General features: G+C 37.1%; 1 protein-coding gene, 1 long non-coding RNA gene and 1 pseudogene across 12 annotated transcripts in view; all 3 read left to right on the plus strand.

Moving 5' to 3' along the window:
• The window catches only part of ART3 (ADP-ribosyltransferase 3 (inactive)), a 207,122-nt gene that overhangs the window by 108,563 nt on the left and 81,165 nt on the right, over positions 1–17,394 (plus strand). Inside the window, exon 1 of one of the 11 annotated variants that reach the window (XM_077882543.1) lies at positions 2,123–2,200. The exons of the other annotated variants lie outside the window; for them this stretch is intronic. The gene's annotated coding sequence lies outside the window, so the exon portion shown is untranslated. Of the gene's footprint in view, positions 1–2,122; positions 2,201–17,394 lie in introns of those variants that run through there. 11 annotated transcript variants of the gene reach the window in all.
• LOC144304097 (uncharacterized) overlaps positions 1–17,394 on the plus strand; it is a 109,024-nt gene that overhangs the window by 75,977 nt on the left and 15,653 nt on the right. The window lies entirely within an intron of this gene.
• Positions 4,415–5,705, plus strand: LOC144304095 (dnaJ homolog subfamily A member 1 pseudogene; annotated as a pseudogene).

Consider the following 17,394-nt stretch of genomic DNA (forward strand, 5'->3'; position numbering starts at 1 on the left):
AGGTGCCTCTCTTGGTTTTTTGTTTTGTCTTTTTTAATCCAATCTGTCACCCTGTGTCCTTTTTTTTTTTTTTTTTTTTTTTTTAAGATTATTTCACAGAGAGTGTTTGCAGAGTGGAGAGAGGGGCAAAGGGAGGAGGAAAGAGAATTCAAGCAGACTCTGCACCCCGTGTAGAGCTGATGTGGAACTTGATCTCACAACTCTGAGATCACAACCTAAGCTGAAACCAAGAGTCAGACACTTAACTGACTGAGCCACCCCAGTGTCCCCTGGCACGTTTAGTCCGTTTACATTCAAAATAGTTGTTGATAGACCTGCATTTATTGCCATTTTGTTACTTATGGTTGTTTTTATAGTTCTTTTCTTTCCTTGCTTTCTTATAGTTAGTTGGCCTTCTTCAGTGATATATTTGGATTCCTTTTTCTTTAGTTTTTGCATTACTATTACTGGTTTTTGATTTGTGGTTTGTTCACAACAGCTTCTATATAACACTCTATATTAAGTTGGTGGTCACTTAAGTTTAAATCTATTCTTTACTCCTCTCCTCCTGCCCCTCACATTTTAGGCATATGGTCTCATACTTTACTTACATCCTTTTATTTTGTGAGTTCTTTTATTTATTTTTTATTTTTTTATTTTTGTGAGTTCTTTTAATTATTTTAACAGACACATGTATTTTTTTTTTTTACTACTTTTGTGCTTCATACCTTTCTTCCTCTCACTTGCAATCTTTCCTTTCCACTCAAAAAGTCCCCTTTAATATTTCTTGTAGAATGATTTAGTGGTCATGAATTCCTTTAACTTCTGTCTGCCTGGGAAACCTTTTTTTAAAATTTTATTTGAGAGAGAACAAAAGAGAAAGCACAAGCAGAGAGAGGCAGGAGAAGCAGACTCCCTGCTGAGGGGGTTCAATCTCAGGGACCCAGGATCACAGCCTGAGATGAAGGCAGATGCTTAACCAACTGAGCCACCCAGATACCCCTGAACTCTACCAAATTTCTGACGTTAAAGGAGAGATATCTGAAAGATGAGCACAAAGAAAAGAAATAAGCTTTTAGCTTTCAGTGATTGAAGATTGGAAAAATAGTTACTGGTAGTTAAATTTACTTTGCTTTTTAACCATATCTATTCATGCTGGTTAGACACAGGCTGTCTGTGTCTTGTTCACGGAGTCAAATGGTGGTTTCCCATTGTCTTAATTAAATTTATTGCAAAGTAGAGGATTTCCTGGAATAGCTAAGCTACAGGTGATTTATTGAATTACAGCTTTTTCATTTTCTTGGAAATTACTCAGAATTTTGATCTACCATTCCCTGTCTGAAAAGAAAACTTAATTTTTATCCTTTTGGAATGAGAGTTATCAAATAACAATCGTTATTTGCTTTTTAGACCTGACAAAGTATAGAATATAAATATTGCTCATTTTATCTAGGACCAAATTTACTTGCCTTGACTCGTTACTTTTTGCCAGGTTTACTGCCAACTTAATTTTATTAGGTTATAATTAACAAGTGTCAAAGAGAAAGCTACCTGATTTGTTTTCACAATAATTCAGAAAGAAAAAAAGGACATTGGGTTTAAAATTAATTACTTCCTTTTAAAATTTAGGTAAAATTTTAAAACTTCATATGTTAAAATTTAGAACACAGAATAAGAAACAATCAAGTTCTGTTACATTAGTAAATAGATAAACCCTCTTTTCCTCACAGAATGCTACTATAAGGATGTATTGAGCCAGGAGCAGTGGACTGTACAAAGCAGCTTTAATATCACCATAAACCTCAGGGAAATAGTTTTTCTCACAACAAAGGCAGCTTTGTGCATGGCCTTCAAACTGCCTGCCTGGAAAATAACTGCAGTCTACAACTGCCAGGTCAATGTGGATGTTCATGTTAATTTTCCAAGTTGAGAAACAGCATGTCTATTGTTAGAGGGATAGAAGCATGTGAAAGATTAGCAGTGAGCAACTTTACAAACAACTAATTGAAGGAAGTTTCATTCAACAAAAGGGAAAATTATGCAGTAGCTTCACTTATCATTAGTTTACTTCCGTGGTATTCAGAGAAGTTGGAGAGAGAGGAAAATAGATCTGGCTGGTATTATTTCAGGGCTCGTTGGAAAAAGAGTAATACACAAAAGGATCATGCCTGGAGAGGAGATGAGTCTTGCATGTGAATGTTAGAGGAGCTATGTATGTAAGGTATGAACCTACATTGGATTTATTTGTATGCATTTTTTAGTAGGATAAGAAAATAGCCATTTATAAGGAGCATTTCGGTACACGTGATTTGCCAGTTACAACTAAAGGTTAATCAGTGTAATGTTTTAAATAAGATATAGTCAAGACTATAAAAACAAAAGGACTGGAAGGATATTTTTTTGTTACAATATTATTTTAACACTTAGAATAAATGACTTGCAGATTCAAAACAAAAACAACTTATAATATTTAGATAGGCTATATATATTTTTATCTTGCACATTATGCTGAATGCTACTTTCCCTTTTAATAAAAAGCCAGCAAAACCTTACTCTCATTTTCTTATTTCTAAGATTTTCCTAAATTTCTGGTTCCATCTTACACATATATGTAACCTAGCTTCTTTCTGTGTTTCTTACTTCCCCATTCTTACTTTTAACGTGGGTGTAGGTAAGTACTAGGAGGTACTTTAGGGAAACATGGTGCACTCCTCAGCTCTAGGTTCTGTTGACCTTGAATTGTGGACTGAATATATGCTGGTAATAGAATGGGTGATAGAGACCACAACTGCCATCATTTGTTGGATGCTTGGCATATGCTGTTGTACATGCTGTTTCACTAGTCATCAAATTAATTCTGTAAGAAAGGGCACCACCATCTACTGTTTAAAGAAGAAAATGAGGCTTCAAAAGATTATGTAACTCTTCTTCAAAGCATTTAACACATTTAGCAACACTTTAGTAGCAGAACTGGGAAAGCAGCAGTGATAAAGGACACTCCAGTTTGCTCCTTCTGTGATGAAGCAGGGGAGTGAAAGGCAACATCAGGGACTTTATAACTTTATAAAGTCTTTATAACTTTATAACTTTATAAAGTATTTATAACTCCCAGATGTAAGCATCCCAGAAAATAGAAAACTCAGCAAAAGATTGAAGTAGAAGACTACGTATGGAATAATTTGGATAAATAGAATCTGAGGGTCCTGGTGAAAGAGCAGTTAGGAAAGCTTGAGAAGGTCTAAAAGCTCTAGAACCCCATTTAATTTATATTGTGAGGCTTCTTAAAATTTGCCCTTTGTTAGTAATATTTATTCTCTATTTCCCCATCCTGTCAGTAGTGACTCTTAGAAAACTTCAGAACAACTGTTGCTTGCTCCAGGTATAGAGAAAAAGGGAAAGAAGCCTATGTTCTTTCTACAGTTAGCTGAGATGGACAGCTAATTACTGGTCTTAGGCAGTAGTTAAAGTCAGTGCAATAGGCAGCCAGCAGAGCAATCCCTCTCCTAATAAAGGTCTTATTAGATCTTCTAGGGGAAACAGAGAAAGAGAAGGGAGGTGATGAAACTGTTTTAGGACACAATGTTAACTGTCACAGTGCTGCTCCTTATTGTCATCCCTTCATCCCACTATCTTTCTCCTTTAATCTATATTCTAAACCTTTCTGAGAGTTTTGGTAGCCCTAATTGCTACCTGTATCATCATCCCAGGTCCTGTCCCTTCTTGTAAATAATAGTGACATTTTTGAGGAATACTGATTATTTTATAGAATGTTCCAGTTTTGGCTTATTCTTATGTTTTCTCATAATGAGGTTATGCATTTTTTTGGCAGAAAAAGTCTACCAAATGCTATTATGTCTGTCTACCGTAAAGAATTTTTTTTTCGAGATTTTATTCATGAGAGACAGAGAGAGAGAGAGAGACAGACACAGGCAGAGGGAGAAGCAGGCTCCATGCAGGAAGCCCGACACGGGACTCGATCCCGGATCCCCAGGATCATGCCCTGGGTTGAAGGTGGCACTAAACCGCTGAGCCACCTGGGCTGCCCTACCTTAAAGAATTAACACAGACTAGGGAAGACTAAGAAGAAATAATTAAATACAATGTATATCTTGGAGGAGATCCTTAAAAAGACATTGGTGGAAAAACTGGTGAAATTAAAGTCTGTAGTTTAGTTAATACTGTACCAGTGTTCATTTTCTGTTCTTGAGAATTGTACTATGGTAATATAAGATGGTAACAGTAGGGGAAGAAGAATGAGTGAGGTAAGTATACACTGTACTATTTTTGCAAATTTCTGAAAGTCTAAAATGAACTCAAAAAGTTAAAAATAGGGAACTTTCCAGAACGCTCGGTGAGATGAGGAGGAGCGGCGGCTGCCCGAGCTGCGCCCAGCAACGCGCTCCTTCCCGCTCCCCCACACCGGCTTCGGCCCTCTCACTGGCTGTAGAAAATGGTGAAAGAAACCACTTATATGATGTTTTGGGGGGTCAAACCCAATGCCACCCAGGAGGAATTGAAAAAGGCTTACAGAAAACTGGCCTTGAAGTACCACCCTGATAAGAATCCAAATGAAGGAGAGAAGTTTAAACAGATTTCTCAAGCTTATGAAGTGCTCTCCGATGCAAAGAAAAGGGAATTATATGACAAAGGAGGAGAACAGGCAATTAAAGAAGGTGGAGCTGGTGGTGGTTTTGGCTCCCCCATGGACATCTTTGATATGTTTTTTGGAGGAGGAGGCAGGATGCAGAGAGAACGGAGAGGTAAAAATGTTGTACATCAGCTCTCAGTAACCTTAGAAGATCTATATAATGGCACAACAAGAAAACTAGCTCTGCAAAAGAATGTGATTTGCGATAAATTTGCGAGGTGGTAAGAAAGGAGCAGTCGAATGTTGTCCCAATTGCCGAGGTACTGGAATGCAAATAAGAATTCATCAGATAGGACCTGGAATGGTTCAGCAAATTCAGTCTGTGTGCATGGAGTGCCAGGGCCATGGGGAACGGATCAGTCCTAAAGATAGATGTAAAAGCTGCAACAGAAGGAAGATAGTTCGAGAGAAGAAGATTCTAGAAGTGCATATTGACAAAGGCATGAAAGATGGCCAGAAGATAACATTCCATGGTGAGGGAGACCAAGAACCAGGACTGGAACCAGGAGATATTATCATTGTTTTAGATCAGAAGGACCATGCTGTTTTTACTCGACGAGGAGAAGATCTTTTCATGTGTATGGATATATAGCTGGTTGAAGCCCTGTGTGGCTTTCAAAAGCCGATATCTACTCTTGACAGCCGAACCATCGTCATCACCTCTCATCCAGGTCAGATTGTCAAGCATGGGGATATCAAGTGTGTGCTAAATGAAGGCATGCCAATTTATCGTAGACCATATGAGAAGGGTCGCCTAATCATCGAATTTAAGGTGAACTTCCCCGAGAACGGCTTTCTCTCTCCTGATAAACTTTCTTTGCTGGAAAAACTCCTACCTGAGAGGAAGGAAGTAGAAGAGACTGATGAAATGGACCAGGTAGAACTTGTGGACTTTGATCCCAATCAGGAGAGATGGCGCCATTACAATGGGGAAGCTTATAAGGATGATGAACATCATCCTAGGGGTGGTGTTCAGTGTCAGACTTCTTAATGGGGCCGGTGAATAACACTGCTGCTGGCATTTTATATGCAGTAGTGGATGAGTGAAGGACTATAATCCTAGCTCACTACTTGCTATGGTTTTTGTTTTAATATTCAACTATAGTAGTGTTTTAAAAGTTAAATGAAGAATAAACTCAAATATAAAAGCTCTGACTTTGCCCTGTATGTATGATCACTTCAGTGTGCAAGATAAGTTTAATACTGTAAAAACTACTTTTAAAAAATCTCCCTTAGCGTTTGTTAGGCCATACCTTGTAATTGATTGCAGCTCTATGTATATGAAACAGTTCAGACTGAAATGCTAGGTGTATGTATTGACTTCAGTGTATGACCCTTAATTGTTAAGCTATGAAGTTAAAACTTGTATTTAATTGGCAATCAGACAAAGAATTTATTAATTTGTAGAGAACTGTTGGTCTGTAGTTACGTTAAGTAGGATTCATTGTGATGCCTCTGCATTTTATTGCCTCAACTGTTACTTGAAGATGGCATGCTATGTAATTTGGCCTGTGGTATCAGTGATAGAAAGGATACCTCTAAAGAAGTGGTTTATGATATGCTGCTGCTTGAGGGCTTGTACTTGTAGAATTGCATTCCCTTCTGTGCCATCTTTTTTTTTTTTTTTAATATATATATATTTCAGTCCTGGTTACACTTTTTTTCCTTCTCTTTGGACCATGATAAACTTCAGAGTAGTGACTTCAGGAGCCAGGGTAACTTAGAGTGAAGAGACATTTACGTGGAGGAGTTAATTTGCATGTATGAGACAGGAAGGTGTCTTCTAGGTATGTGACAGGCTTACTTTAAACCATTGAACTTCTGCTCTGAAGTAACTGTAATTTCATGTTGGTAGTATAGCAAATTATGATGAATAGCTTTAATTGTATGTTTAAAAGTCATGTTCACAAGCTTAAATCTGGAATCAGAATTTAGCAATTGAAATGTATGAATGTCTCCTTAATATACTGATTACAAAGCAAAAAAAAGTTAAAAATAATATCTAATGCTTACATAGTGCCTACTATATAAGTATGTAAGTAAAGACTCTGTGTTTATTTTAATTCTGATTCCTCTCAATAACTCTGTGAGGGGAACTATTATTTTCTGCATTTGACAGATTAGAAAACTAGATACAGAGAAGTAAAAAACATCTCCAGTGTCACATGGTTGTTAGGGGCTATAAAATGACTGTGTTGGGATTAAACTGAGGCATTCTGGATCCAGAAATTCATTGCATCATCCTGGCTTTCAGTGTGCTCCTGCATATTTGCATGCATTTCCCACTTCATCTCTTCCTCCCCACCCCCACTCCCAGATATGGCTTAAAAATAGTTCGTAAAGAGACAAGTTCAAGATGGCCATGTAGGAAGATCCCGAACTCACTTCCTACCACAGACATAACAGATTTACAGCTACATATGGAATAATTTCCTCTAAAAGAGGACCTGCAAACCAGATGAACAGAACCTCCTCAACAGAGACTAAAAGGGCAGCATTGAAACAGGTAGGAGAGGCAGAGACATGGTCTTGCAGAAAACCACCACCACCACCAACAACAACACACCAAAAACCCATCCCAGACACAGCAATCCACAACCAGGAAGGATTTCAAAAATATGGAACTTCTCTTTGAGAAGCAAGGATCTCTGCTGCATATTAGGCACCCCAACCTGCATAGACAAGATGAGCCCTCTATGTTCCTGGCTTTGAAAACCAACAGGGATTATGTTCAGGAAAACCATAGAACTGTAGGGAATGGAGAAAAACTTGACTTTTTAAATTTTATTCTATTTGTTTATTTGAGAGAGGGAGAAAGCGCGACAAGCAGGGGGTATGAGACGGGCAGAGGGAGAAAAACAAGCAGACTCCCTACTGAGCATGGAGCCAAATATGGGACTCAATCCTAGAACCCTGAGATCATGACCCAAGCTGAAGTCACTTAACTGATTGAGCCACTCAGGTGACCCAAGAACTTGCTGTTAAATGGCTTATACATACACTCCCTGGTCATTGGACCCAGTACAGAAATACCAGTTTGGAAAACACCTAAATTGTAAGTGAAGGACATTCATTTACTAAGCTTGAAGTGTCTACCCGAGAGACAGGAACTTGTTGGGACTCTGCTGGGATGGAGACACTGGTAGGTGTCATTTTTGTAATCTTTATCTAACGTGGTGGTGCCAGCACCACCAGTTGTCATTTTGGAACTCTTCTACTAGGCGTTTGGCTCTGGAGTTCACAACCTGCTGAGGGCCATGCCCATTGATGCACTGCAGTCTTGCATCACAGCCAGACCAGCAGAGCTGCACCTACTCTCATGTTGTGACCCCACCAAAGCAGGCGGCTGCGCACAGCTCCCAGAGGGATGCTCCTTGAGTCCTTGGCAAGGGTGGCCAGAGAGGATAGCACTTCTCAGTCCATTGGATAGCTCTTACACAAAACTACTCCTTCAAGGCTTAACGATAGCTGATTTGCCTAATACATAAAAACAAACACAGATTCAGGCAAAATGAAGAGACCAAGGAATGTGATCCAAATGAAAGAACAAGACAGAACTTCAGAAGAAGACTTTCATGTACAGAGATAAGAAATCTGCCCAATAAAGAGTTCAATGTAATGATTATAAAGATGCATGCTGAAGTTGGGAGAAGAATAGGTGAACACAGTAAGAACTTCAACAAAGAGATAGGAAATGAAACTATTAAACAGAAGTTAGCTGAAAAATACAGTAACTTAACTGAAAAATTTTATTACAGGGGTTCAATAGCAGATTAAATGAAGCAGAACATGTCAGTGAGCTGGAAGACAAAGCAGGGGAACTCACCCAGACAGAGCAACAAAAAAAAAAGTTTTAAAAAGTAAAGCTACCTTAATGGCTTTTGGAACAACATCTGGAGGAATAACATTTGCATTACAGGGGTCCCAGAAGGAAAAGAGAAAGAGAGAAAGTGCTAGAAAACTTACTCTAAGAAATAATGGCTGAAGACTTTCCTATTCTGGAAAAGGAAACATTCAAGTTCAGGAAGTCCAGAAAATTCCAAATAGGATGAACCCTGAAAGATCTACACCAAGATACTTTATAATAGAAATTGTGAAAGTTAGAGAATCTTAAAAGCAGCAAGAGAAAACAACTTGTTATATACAAGGGAAATTCCTTAAGGCTGTCAGCAGATTTTTCAGCAGAAACTTTGCAGAGTAGAAAGAAGTGACATGACATACACAAAGTGCTGCAAGGAAAAAATTTCCAACCAAGAATTCTCTAACTGGCAAAGTTATGATTTAGGATTAAAGAGGAGATCTAAAGAGCTTTCCAGATAAACAAAAAATTAAGAGAGTCATCACTACTGGCCTTACAAAAATGCTAAAGAAACTTTATTTTCTATTTATTTTTATTTATTCATTTTTTTTTCTATTTATTTTTAAAAGATTTTATTTTGTTAATTTATTTATGAGACACACACAGAAAGAGGCAGAGACACAGGCAGGGGGAGAAGCAGCCTCCCTGCAGGGAGCCCAATGTGGGACTCGATCCCAGTACTCCAGGATCATACCCTGAGCCACCCAATCACTGAGCCACCCAGGCGACCTGTTAAAGAAGCTTTAAAGTGAAAAGAGATGGCACTAATTAATATCAAGAAAACATACGGGGCACCTGGGTGGCTCAGTCAGTTAAGCATCTGCCTTCAGCTCAGGTCATGATCCCAGGGTCCTGTCATCAAGTCCCATGTCAGGCTTTAGACAGGGAGTCTGGTTCTTCATTTACCCCTCCTCCCCACTTGTCCTCTCTCTCACCTTCTCTCTTGCTCACTCTCAAATAAAATCTTTAAAAAAGCATACAAAAATAAAAATATCACTGGAAAAGGTCAATATACAGTAAAGATAGTGGTAAATAACTTCTAAAGGAAGTATGAATTTTAAAAGACAATAGTAAAATTAACTAAGACTACAATAATTAAGAGATACATAAAATAAAAAGATGTGAAATGTGGAATATAAAACATGAAAGATGAATAAAAACGTAAAGTTCTGTAATGTGTTCAAATTAAAATTCCTGGTAAAACCAACTGTCATATATATATATATATATATATATATATATATATATATATATATATATGTGTGTGTGTGTGTGTGTGTGTATATATATGTTAAATGTGAACTTCATGATAATTAGAAGCAAAACATTGTAAATACATTAAAGAAAATGAGAAAGGACTCAAAATACAACAGTGAAGAGTACCATCAAATGACAAGGGAAGAAAGGGAACAAGGAACAGAGGAACTATAAAAACAACCAGAAAACAATTAACAAAATGGCAATAATTATATACCTCTCAATAATTACACATAAATGGACTGAATTATCCAAAAGATAAATAGTGGCTGAAAGGATTAAAAAAATGAGACCCATCTATGTATGCTGCCTATTACATAGAGATTCACTTCTGAAGTAAGGACACAGAGAATAAAGTGAAGGGATAGAGAAAGATAGTCCATGCAAATGGAAATCAAAAGAAACCTGGTATAGCCATACTTATATCAGACAAAATAGATTTTTTAAGAAATTATTACAGACTGTCCTAAAAGTCAAGGGCATCACATAACAATAAAGGGGTCAATCCAGTAAGAAGCAATAGCATAAATATATATGCACCCAACATAGAAGCATAAAAATATATAAGGCAAATCTTTACAGACCTGAAGGGAGAAATGGATAGCCATAGATAATAGTAGGGGACTTTAACTCTCCATTTATATCACTGGATAGATCAGTGAGACAGAAAGCAATAAGGAAATATCAGCCTTCCATGGCAGATTAGAGCAGATGGACTTAAAGATATATACGGAACATGTCATCTTAAAGTAGCAATACACATTATTCTCAAGTGCACAAGGAACATTTTCCAGGATGGATCATACATTAAGCCACAAAACAAGTTTTAACAAATTTAGAAGATTGAAATTCTATCAAGCATCTTTTCTAACCACAGTGGTATGAAACTGGAAATCAATTAAAAGAGGAAATTGGAGGGGCACCTGGGTGGCTTAGTCAGTTAAGTATCTGACTCTTGGTTTCTGCTCAGGTCATGATCTCATCATGGGATCAAGCCCCATGTTGGGCTCCCCAGTTGGCAGGGAGTCTGCCTGAAGATTTTCTCCTGCCTCTCCCCTCAATCTTTATGTCTCTCTTTCTCTCTCTCTAATCTTAGAAGGAGAAGAAAACTTGAAAAACCACAGAAATGTGGATATTAAACAGTATGCTACTGAACAATCAGTGGGTAATGAAGAAATCAAATGAGAAATCAAAAAATATCTTGAGACAAATGAAAACAGAAATATGATAGACCAAAATCTTTGGTGTTTTAAATCAGAAATGAAAGAGGAGAAATTACTGCAGAAATATACAAGATCATGACAGGGGATTCCCTGGGTGGCTCAGCTGTTTAGCGCCTGCCTTTGGCCCAGGGCGCGATCCTGGAGACCCGGGATCGAGTCCCACGTTGGGCTCCCGGTGCATGGAGCCTGCTTCTCCCTCCTCCTGTGTCTCTGCCTCTTTCTTTCTCTCTCTAAATAAATAAATAAATCTTAAAAAAAAAAAAAAAGATCATGACAAACTACAGTAGATTCTTGAACAACACAAGGGTTAAGGGCGCCAATTCTCTGCACAGTAAAAAATCTACATATAACTTTCCACTCTCCCCAAAATTAACTACTAATAGCTACTGTTGACTGGAAGCCTTACTGGTAACATAAGCATAGTTTGTATGTCATATCTAGTATATACTGTATTCTTACAATAAAATAAGCTACAGAAAATAAAATGTTAAAATTATAAGGAAAATACATTTATAGTACTGCATTATTTTTATTGAAAAAAAATTCACGTATAAGTGGACCTACATGATTCAAACCCATTTTTGTTCAAGGATCAACTGTATTGTGAACATTTATATACCAACAACTTGGACAACCTAGAATAAATGAATAAATTCCTAGAAACAGAATCTTCCAAGACTGAATCATAAAGAAGTAGGAAATCTGAAAAGACAGAGTTCTAGTAAAAAGATTGAATCATAATCAGAAACCTCCCAACAAAATTCCAGAACCAGACAATTTCACTGGTGAATTGTACCAAACTTGCAAAGAAGATTTAATACCTATTGTTCTCAAACTCTTCCAAAAAATTGATGAGAAAGGAATGCTTCTAAACTCATTTTATGGGATGCCTGGGTGGCTCAACTGTTGAGCATCTGCCTTTGGCTCAGGGTGTGATCCTGGAGTCCCAGGATTGAGTCCCACACTGGGCTCCCTGCGTCCCAGGATTGAGTCCCACACTGGGCTCCCTGCATGGAGCCTGCTTCTCCCTCTGCCTATGTCTCTGCCTCTCTCTCTCTCTCTCTCTCTCTCTGTCTCTTATGAATAAATAAATAAAATCTTTTAAAAAATAAATAAAAATAAACTCATTTTATCAGGCTGGCATTACCTGGGCACTAAAATCAGACGGGGACACCACAAAAAAAAAAAAAAAAAGAAAAAAGAAAGAAAAAAAATGAAAGGCCAGTATCCTTGATGAACATAGCTGCACAGATTCTCAACAACAAAAATTAGCACACCACATTCAGTAAGACATTAAAAGAATCCTTGCCATATTCTAGGGATGCAAAAATGATTCAACATCAACAAATCAATCAGTGCAAATACACTGCATTACAAAATGGAAGGTAAAAACCATAAGGTCATGTGAATAGATGTAAAAAAACATTTAACAAATTTCAACATCTGTTTATAATAAAACCTTGACACTGTAGTATAGGAGAAGCCTACCTCAGTGAAATAAAGACCACATGTGACAACTGCACAGCTAATACCATATTCAGTGCTCAAAAGCTTTTACTTTAAGATTAGGAACAAGACAAAGATGTGCTTTCTCACCACTTTTATTCAGCATGGTATTGGAAGTCTTGGGGACAGCAATATGGCAAGCAAAAGAAATAAAAGTCATCCAGATGAGAAAGGAAGAAATAAAACTGTGTCACTCTTTGCAGATGACATGATATATAGAAATCCTTAATCTCCACTAAAAAACTATTAGAATAAACGAATTCAGTAAAGCTAGAAGATACAAAGTCAATACACAGAAATAGGTGACATTTCTGTATACCATAATAACAAACTATTAGATAGGGAAATTAAGAAAGCAATCCTTTTTACAATTGCGTTGAAAGAGTAAAATAACTCAGAATAAATTTAACCAAGGAGGTAAAAGACCCATACAATGAAAGTATAAGACATTTTGAAAAATACTGAAGAAGACACAAATAAATGGAAAGATAATTTGTGCTCATGGGTTAGAATTAATAATGTTAAAATGTCCATATTACTCAAAGAAATCTGCAGATTCAGTGTAATTCCTATTAAAATTCCAATGGCATTTTTCATAGAACTAGAACAAATAATTAAAAATCTGTATAGAGGGCAGCCCCGGTGGCTCAGTGGTTTAGCGCCGCATTCAGCCCAGGGCGGGATCTTGGAGACCCAGGATTGAGTCCTGCATCAGGCTCCCTGCGTGGAGCCTGCTTCTCCCTCTGCCTCTCTCTCTCTCTGTTTCTCATGAATAGATAAAAATATTTTTTAAAAAATCTGTATAGAACCATAAAAAATATCAAATTACTAAAATAATCTTGAGAAAGAACAAAGCTGGATGCATGCTTTCTGAATTCAAACTATAACATAAAGCTATAGTAATCAAAGCAGTATGGTTTTAGCATAAAACAGACACACAGATTAATGAAACAGAACTATGAACCCAGAAATAAATCCACATGTAAATGGGTAATTAATTTGTGACCAGGAAGCCAAGAACATACAATGGAGAAAGGATAGTTTTCCTCAAAAGTGGTGCTGGGAGGGCAGCCCGGGTGGCTCAGTGGTTTAACGCCACCTTCAGCCCAGGGCGTGATCCTGGAGACTGGGGATCAAGTCCCATATTGGGCTTCCTGCATGGAGCCTGCTTCTCCCTCTGCCTGTGTCTCTGCCTCTCTCTCTCTCACTCTCTCTGTATCTCTCATGAATAAATAAAATCTTTAAAAAGAAAAAGTGGTGCTGGGAAAACTGAGCAGCCACATGCAAAAGAATGAAAGAGCTTAGAATGGAAATTTACACAGTGGGATATTGAACCATAAAGAAGAATGATATCTTGTTATTTGTGAAGACCTGAATAGACCTATCTTTATACACAAAAATTAAAATAGATTACAGAAATGACCTGAAAACATAAAATTCCTAGAAGAAAGAAAGCAAGGTGGTAAGCTCCTTGACATTGGTCTTAATGTGTTGTGGGTCTCACTCCAAAGGCAAGAGAAGCAAAAACAAAAATAAGGAAATGGGACTATCAAACTGAAAAGCCTCTGTACAGTGAAGGAAACTATCCCCAAAATGAAAGGGCAACCTACTGAATAGAGAAGATCTTTGCAAATCGAATATCCAGTAAGGGGCTTAATATCCAAAATATATAAAAACTCCTACACCTCAACAATGAAAATAAAAAAGGAATCAGCACAATGAGCAGAGGATATGAATAGCATTTTTCCAAGGAAGATACAGAGATGGCCAACAGTCACCTAAAAAGATGTTCTGTATCACTAGTTCCTTGGGAAATGAAAATCAGAACCACAGTGAGATATCACCTCACACTTTTAGAATGGTTATTATCAAAAAGACAAGAAATAGCAAATGTTGGAAAGGATGTGGAGAAAAGAGAACACTTAAACACTGTTGGTGGGAATGTAAATTGGTGCAGCCACTATTGAAAATCATTTAATGGAGATTTCTGAAAAAAGAATACATTTACAGTATGACCCAGCTATTCCATTTCTTGATATTTATCCACTGAATGTGAAAACACTAATTCAAAAACATATGCACTGCTGTATCCATTCCACCATTATTTACAATAGCCAAGATATGGAAATAATCCAAATAGCCTTTGATAGGTGAATGAGTAAAGTTGTGGTATATATATGTGTATGTGTGTGTGTGTGTGTGTGTGTGATTATGAATATTACTAAGCCATAAAGAAGAATGAAATTTTGTTGTTTGTGAAGACACAAATGGACTTTGAGGGTAGAATGCTAAGTGAAATAAGTCAGATGGGTGAAGGACAAATACCAAATGATTTCACTCATGAATGGAATCTAAAGAAAAAAAGAGTACAAAAACAAATGCAGAGAACAGATTGTTTATCAGAGTGGGAGGGGATTTGGAGGATAGGTGAAATGAAAGAAGGGGGTTGATTATATGCTGATGGATGGTAACTAGACTTTTGATGTAGTGCATACAGATATCGAATTATGATGTACACTTGAAACTTACATAATGTTACATACCAATTTTCTCTCTCAGAAAAAAGGAAGATTGAGAGTTAGCAAAAATAGGTCTATCCTTCCCTGAGGCAATCTCTGTTAACCAGGTTTTTTTAATCTTTCAGGGAATACTTACCCTTGAACATTGATAGCAGCCCTCTTTGGTTTTCATCCATGATATTCAGAGCTGAGCTTCAGCAATATTTTGTTTTCATGGCATGCTGTTGTGGATAACAACTGTGTTGAAACTAGGGAAACTCATCTGAGATGGTCTTCTGACAAGAAGCCTTTGTGAATACAATTGACCATTGAACAACATGGATTTGAACTGTGTGGGTCCACTAATAGTGGTTATATTTTGATAGATATAGTACTGTAGATACATTTTATCATGATTTTCTTAACATTTTTTCTCTAGCTTACTTTATTATAAGAATACTGTATATAATGAAATATGTGTTAAACAACTGTTTATGTTATTGGTAAGGCTTTTGATCAACAGCAGACTGCTAAATTTTGGGGGAATCAAAAATCATACACAAACTTTCCATTGTGTGGGGATTCGGTGCCCCTAATCTTTGCATTGTTCAAGGGTCAGCTGTAGTGTTAATTGCTCGTAAGTAACAGGTGCAGCCTGTACAATAAAATTAGAATCAAACTTCATTTAGAATTTCACCAAGAAGTTCTGCTGTTATTCTCTGTGTGCTTTAATTAACATGAATGCCCTTTTCTTTCTTTCCTTTTCTTTTTTTAAGATTCATTTATTCTAGAGAAGGAGCATGTGTGTGAGCTGGGGGAGGGGCAGAGGGAGAGAGGTGGACTCAGCACTGAGCACAGAGCCTGACTCAGGGCTTGATCTCATGATCCTGGGATCATGACCTGAGCTGAAAACAAGAGTTGTATGCTTAACCAACTGGGCCACCCAGGCACCGAATGAATGCCCTTTTCATCTTAAATATTGAAATTGCCTATTTATTTTAAACCCAACTTGGTAGCCATTGTAACAATGGCTTTCTTTGTATTTTTTAAAATGAAGGAAGATTATGATGTGTGGAGTACTGTAGATAGGGCCTTGGAAGTTTGAATGAATTACTTTAGTCTGGTTACCAAATAATGTAGAGACTGAACTTGAGCTTCGTTATAGGAAGCTGACAGAGGTAGAGGTTTCTACAAGGTGCATATTACTCTGAAGAAAGATTGTTTTAGTGAAAGAGGAAAGTTGATAAATTGCCTATATTAACTGTTAACTGAGCCTTGTAATTCTAGGAATTAATCACTGTCTACATTTGTTTAGAAAAATTCATTTCTTTTGTTATCTGGGGCAAAAAAAAGAAAAACTAGTTATTTAAAAGGTGAGAAAAAGAGGAGGAATTTCCTACCTATATACATATAGACAAAAATAGCAACTATGTAGTCTTTGTTGCAGAAGCAGCTTACATTTGTTTTTCTTTCCATAGTTGGGGCATTTTTCATTATGTTTTGAGTAAAAATTTGTAAACAGCAATAATGACTTCTGTTGTCTTTGGATTCATGGTGCAGGGGAAAAAGCTAACTGCAGACATTTGCTTTGGAAGTCCAAAGGCCAAAGTTCTTTTAGCTTTCTTACTGTCCTTTTTTTCTCTTGCTCTTTTTAAAATTTTTATTCACATTCCCAGTTTTTTTCTGTTTCTTCATTGTATTGATCATAATATGGAATTTTTTAAAATATCTATAAAATTTATTTTTTAAAAGGTTGTTTCTTCATTTTCAAAGCTTGAGAGATGGTTGTTGAACCTTTGAACTTTTGTTTCTCTAAAAACTTTTTTTTTATTTATTTTCTCTAAAAACTTGAATTGGCTTTTAGCTTACAATCTCAGTTCTCGATTTTTTTAAAAGATTTTATTTACTGGGGAGAGAGCGTGCGAGTGAGTGCATGAGCAGGGGGGAGGGGCAGTGGGAGAGGGAGAAGCAGACTCCCTGCTGTGTAGGGAACCTGACGAGGAGGGGGGGGGGGGCTGGTTCCCAGGACTCAGGATCATGACCTGAGCCAAAGGCAGATGTTTAACTGACTAAGCCATCCAGGTGCTCCCTCAAATGATTTTTCTACTTGTAGATACCTCAGGAGAAAAATAAATGCTTTTACTTGCCATTCAGTACTCCCATTACATATTCAGGCGATCCTTAGTTGTGTGGACAACTCAAACTACTAAATGACTTTGACATTTAAAAAAATGAATTAACGAAGTTCGGTAGCATTAAGGCTAGAGGAATTTACTCGAGAGAAAAAAAAAACAAGCAAACGATGTAAATATAAGTTGGAAAACTGCCACATTTCTACATGTCTGATGAAGAGAGATGAGGGATACCAAATAAACCATTAGTTAAATATGAGTTGGATAAGTAGCACTAACACTAATAAAGTAA

The sequence above is a fragment of the Canis aureus genome, chromosome 33 (assembly GCF_053574225.1).
Source record: "Canis aureus isolate CA01 chromosome 33, VMU_Caureus_v.1.0, whole genome shotgun sequence".
Classification (NCBI taxonomy): Eukaryota; Metazoa; Chordata; class Mammalia; order Carnivora; family Canidae; genus Canis; species Canis aureus.